Raw genomic sequence first — 6,265 nt, forward strand, 5'->3', positions numbered from 1 at the left:
TAATAATGATAGGAGAAATAATCTGACGTTAGACTAAAAGATTAATTCTAGGTTGCAAGATACAACCAAATATATCCTAAATATGAAGAATGATTTTGAAAAATAATTAAAACTCTTGAGAGAAATTAACCGATAAAAACTAGAATTTGGAATGTGTGGTAAAAACCAATCATTATGCTATATACAACAACACAAAGGCCATTGAGATCTTTAATGAAAAAACTAAATGAATAAAAAGAAGACCACATTATGGAGGCCACCCCTTTTGGTAAAAAGAACGAGGATCAAATTATGAAAGGTAAGGGTAAACAGGTTCGTCACACTAAATAGAAAGGGTTGAGTTCTAGGACTAGAGGTAGTAGAATTAAAATAATTTTTTAGGAGAAAAAGGAGCTACTCGAATTTGAAAACCTTCATAAGAACTTATATTGACATGAATTAGAAGTAGTAGGGACCTTGAAGAAAATGAAATGGGGCTTCTTTTTTTGTAGCTTTAGCTATTTAATTTCTTTTTGTTTGTTGTTGTTTGGCTATTGGTTGGATGTGTCTTTTTTGTTCACAATGTTCCATAAAAATAGTTTTAGCCCCTCCACAAATTTCTTTAGAATTTAATAAAAAATAATTTTGTGATCAATTAACCAATGCAAGTACATAAGAAATAAATTTTATGAATAATTATATCTAAATTAGAAATATTAAATCTATGTTTTAAAATATGAAGATATGTAGAGTTCACAAAAATGATACATGTGGATATGTGCACCAAGATGGTGCACAAAAATAGGGTCAAAAGTGGCCACTTCTTCTTTGAATTCAGTAAAAAATGAACTTGGTGGAGTAATTTGAGACTCATGCACTAAAAATTCGAAGATACCAAAAGAACAAGAACTGTATTAATTTGAATATAATTTCTAAACTACTATTTTTTTTTAATAAAAATAGATAAGATTAAGATGATCAATGGTTCAAATAGACATAAGTGTTCCTATTATTTTTGTAAGAACATAGCACAGTGTTTGGTGTGGAGCTTTGAATTGTTTAGTTGCATTTAGTATAATTTTGAAAAGCCCACTAGTAGAAATATAGTTAAGAGTGAGTGCTAGAAGTTGTATGTCTTTTTGTAATTTTTTATTGAGTATTTTGTTTTATGATTTTTGAAAGTGGATACATTCTAAAAGTCAAATCACTAAGCATGCACATTACATAACTTGCACCAAAATAATAAAAAATGTAATTTATTTTTCAATGTTTAAGGAATTAAGTGTAAAATAATAATATTTTTTTATTAAAATTTGGAAGAGTAGGTCAAAGGTTATTAAAAAAATTAAACACACATGCCTTTGATAACTATGAAAACATTAGTGAAATAAATTAGAATTAAATATGTTAATATAGTTCAATTCTCATAAAAATTATACAGTTAGAAAGCTTAGAAGATGTGCAAAATTATGGTTGTATTTTTAATAAGAAACAATATATAAGGTGTAAACCCGATGATGAACAAGTTGAGAAATAAGAATAGAAGAAAAAATCATGCCAACGTGAGGTAAATCAACCATCCAAGACAAAGTATAATCCAAAACACATAAAATATGTACATGTTTTGTTTGCACAAAAAGAGGCATGTTCATGAATCTAACTTTTCAAGTCCCCCTCTCTCCATGTCCATCTCTAACACTCTCTACATCTCTCTTTGTCAACATTCTTCTCTTTGTGCTTCCATCGTCCCCCCCCCCCCCGCCCCCAATTTTTTTTTTCTCTATCCCTCTCTCTCCTTCCAAATTTTTGTATGTCTCCCTTACCTCTCTCTCCTTTCATCCTACCCTCTATACTCTTTTTCTCAATTCTCTCTCTCTCTCTCCTCTCTCTCTCTCTTACCCTATTTCCTTCCTTTCCTACTCATTTTCTCCCATGTACCTCTTTATCATTTTGTACCTACCTCACCCTATGTCTAATTGTTTTTTCTCCCCATATACATATCTCCCTTCCTCTCTCCTAATACATTTGTATCCATGTTATAATGCACTCAAATTTCTAGGAAGAAAATGTCTCCCCATGCTCAAAAAGTCATCTTCATAGGAGTGAGTGTGTTATGATATCCTCACATTTTTATGAATTCATAAAAATCCTCTTTATATCTCTCTTCATATTTATTTCCCTCCCTCTCTTTATCTCTCTTTAACTCTCTCTATTAATCTTCCATTTGTCTCTCTTTAATGTGTTGACATTTTTGTGAATAATTTAGATTTGAGGGTTTAGGGTTGATGGTTGAGCATATATTGTTTAGGGTTGAGGGTATAAGTTGTAGTGTTAATTGTTAATGTGAATATTTAGGGTTAGTGTATAGGGTTTAAGGTGAATCTCTTACTGTTTAGAGTTTAGGGTGTAGGGCTTATTGTCAATGATATAGGGTTGAGTGTCTACAGGACCTCTTTATATATCATCTTACATCTCTCTCTTCCCTAGTCTACCTCTATCAATCTCATCTATCTGTCTATCTCACATATCTTTCTTTCTCTCTATCCCACATCTCTCTCTTTGTCTGCCTCTCTTCACTCTATCTCTTTCTCTCCTCTCCCCCTTTAATATCTTTCAATTATTCATGATTTATGGTGTGCAACCTATGGTTTATGGTTGATGATTTATGATGGAGAGTTGAGAGTATAGGAATTAAATTTAATCATGTATGTTTTAATATTAATTAGTAATGTTGGGTTTTAGGGTTTCATCTTATAGGGTATTTAAGGTTTATGTCTTACAGTATAGGGTTTACGGCTGATAGTATAGGATTAAGGGATAAGGCTTAGGTTTGAGGGTGTAATAAACTTGAGGGTTGAAAGTGTAAGGTTTAGGGTTTATTGCATAGTATTTAGGGCCTAGGGTTGAGTGTAGGGTTTAGGGATTAGGGTATATGGTATAGCATTAAGGGTATTGAATTTAGGAATGAACATATAATAAGTTGAGGGTTAATTTGATAGGATTTGGGGCCTAGATATGAGGGATATGGTTTAGGTTTGAGGGTATATGATATAGAGTTCAGGGTTGAGGTTATATAATATAGGGTTTAGGGTTGAGTGTAAAGGGTATAAGAGGGTTTATTATATAGGCCTTAGGGACCAAGGTTGAATGATATGGTATAAGATGAAGAGGGTATATGGTTGAGGATTGAGGGTTTTGTATATATGCTTTAGGGCCTAGGGTTGAGAGATAGGTTTTAGGGTTGAGGGTACAAGTTATAAGGTTGAGTATATTGTTAAGCCCATTTAACCTATTGGCTTTAGTTCCTAGGATTCATGGATAAGGTTTAGGGTTGACGTTACAGGGTTAGGGTTTAGGGTTATGGGTGGAAATTTTAGGGTTAAGCACATATATATTTGAGGTTTTAATGTATAAGCTTTAGGACTTAGGGCCGAGGGAAAGACTTTAGGGTTGAGTGATAGGGTTTAGGGTTGAGGGTATAGGGTTTAGGATTGAGTGTATAGAGTTGAGGGTTTAGATTCATAAAAATCACTAAGGACACTATTTTCCCACACTTCCTCTGTCTTGGAAAGCCACTTTAAACATATAATGATATTTTTCCTATTGTCATAGCAACATTAGGATTTTAAAGAAGGCATTAGCCTCATTCCCCCAATGATAACTACATAAGTGGCTGGGTTTACAATCTTCAAAAGATGGTTTTTCTTGAACAATTCTCAGACATATCAATTAGTGACTTTTGATAGATCTAGGACATATTTGGATGCCATTTTTTTTATATTGGCTTAAACTTCTTTTTATATCACCTTTTTCTATCCTTGACAACCTCCTATATTTATGATTTCAACCTCTATACTTGCTGACCTCCTATGTTTGCGACTTCAACCTTCAATGGTAGCTTTTTTATTTTTATTTCAAGCCAATGACATTCAAAACAACTCTGAACTCCTAACTTTTCTAACACCAATTAAGTGGTTCCCTCATTGTTGCATCTTTCATAAACAACATTCACAAATTGCTTTTGTGATAGCTTTTCATTGTGTGACCTATGTCTTCCTTTAATTTAGTCTCTTGTACTTACATCTTAAGCATTATGATTTCTTCAACCAAATACATTCTCTTGTCATGAACATGCTACAACTACTAATTTTGATAAGCTCTTTGCAAACATTTTTCACTCGAATCTCTACAAGTTTTCCGTAGCTAGCTCTCCCACAATGAACTTGCTTTGATGCTACATTGTTGTGTGCTAAATAGATATGGACAAAAACAAAAGATACAAAATATGAACACATTTGTTGGAAGACATTAATTTCTCCCACCGAAGAGAAGCTTCTTCCAACTGCACTATTTAATATGGAACTTTCCTGCAGTAATGTTGTTGACTTTATTACCGACTTGCCACCGACTCTTCACCGCCCATTGATTTTCACGTTGTTTACTGTTTCTCATTCTAGATAATTCGAAAGACCTCTATTTAAGAGGCTCATGTAAATTGTTTCTGTAGGGGGCAATGAATTGTAATGTTCTGTGTGTTGTAGAAAATCTCTTGGTTTCTATTTTTCTTCTGTCTCTGCCCACCTTCATGTGGTATCAGAGCTCAGGCAAATAAAAATTGGTAGATTGTTGTGTTTATGCAGATTGCAAAGGCAGATTGAGTTGTCATCGAATTAGTCAGAGAGGAGAAGGCCATCGTAGAAGCTGCAGTGAAAGCAAGTGTTTGCAGCCATAAGAAGATCTCAGTCAAGCTGTGTCAAGGAGACTATTGAGCGCAGTTTTTATTTTAACGGCAAAACCAGATTGCAGGAGATTATTGTTGAGGGCACGTAGGCCATATTTTACTTGATTGAATTCGCAAAGTATTAAGGTGTCACTATTCCAGATTCATCCGCTGTGGTTTTTTAGACATCGTATTGGTATGTTCCTATTCATGGCATTAAATAGGGTTTGTGGCATTATATTGAGACTGTGGCCCTAGGTGTTTCAAAAGGAGTTTGTTTTGATGATATTTGGATTATAAGGAATTGGTTGATTAAGGCATTAAGTATACTGTTAGAGTTTGGAGTATTTTTTTTTTTTGGTCAAAATATGGCATCTGGTAACTTTCAACCTTTAATTCCAATATTTTTTGGTAAAAATTATGATAATTGGGCTTTTAGAATGAAGTTGACATTCAATTCATGTGAGTTATCAGATATAGTTATAAATGGTTATATTGAACCACAAAATGAGTCTACCTTAGTCCAGATGATAAGAAAAAGCTTGAAGAAAATAGGCAAAAGGATAGAAGGGCTTTGCAGATAATCGGGCAAGCATTGGATGATTTGGTTGTCGGAAGGATAAAACCAGCCACTACAGCCAAGCAAGCATGGGACATCCTAGAGACGACATATCAAGGTACTAGTAAGGTAAAAATTGCCAAACTACAAGCACTTAGAAGAGAATTTGAAAATTTGCAAATGAAGGATTCTGAATCAGTAGATCAATTTACATATTGTGTTACAAATTTGATTAATCAAATAAGGCAGAATGGTGATGACTTAACAGATCAAAAGGTTGTAGAAAAGGTTTTAAGAAGTTTGCCTAAAAAATTTGATGCAATTGTTGTGGTAATTGAAGAATCTAAAGATTTGACTACATATTCTATAGATGAGTTGGTTGGTTCTTTAAAAAATTTTGAAGACAGGTGGAATAGGAATGACAATAGCTCATTAGAGAATGCATTCAAAACACAAATGACATTTGGCAGAGGCAGAGGAAGAGGAAATCCAGGATTCAGAGGAAGAGGAAGAGGAAGATATAGTTACCAAAGAGAAGAAAGAAAGAGTCCAGATCCAGGAGGAAGGAGAAATCAAAATTTCATTCCAAGGGGCCGCAATAACAATCAGGCATCACAAAGGTATGGCAAAACAAATGTTCAATGTTATTATTGTAAGAAGTATGGTCACTTGGCAAATGAATGTCGAAAGAAACAAGCAGATATGGGAAAGCAAAATGCAAATTTTTCTGAGAGTAGTTCTGAGACATTGTTTATTACATGTCATGTAGCTCAAGAAAATTCAAGTAATATTTGGTTTCTAGATAGTGGGTGTAGTAATCATATGACTGGAAATAAAGATTTGTTTGAGAATTTGGATACTTCAGTTAAATCAGAAATTAAATTGGGCAATGATAACATTGTTGAAGTCATGGGAAAAGGTGCAATTAAGGTGATAACAAAGCTTGGTAAGAAAACTATTCCTAATGTTTATTTTGTACCTGGTTTGAAGCATAATCTCATAAGTGT

The sequence above is a fragment of the Cryptomeria japonica genome, chromosome 5 (assembly GCF_030272615.1).
Source record: "Cryptomeria japonica chromosome 5, Sugi_1.0, whole genome shotgun sequence".
Taxonomy (NCBI): Eukaryota; Viridiplantae; Streptophyta; class Pinopsida; order Cupressales; family Cupressaceae; genus Cryptomeria; species Cryptomeria japonica.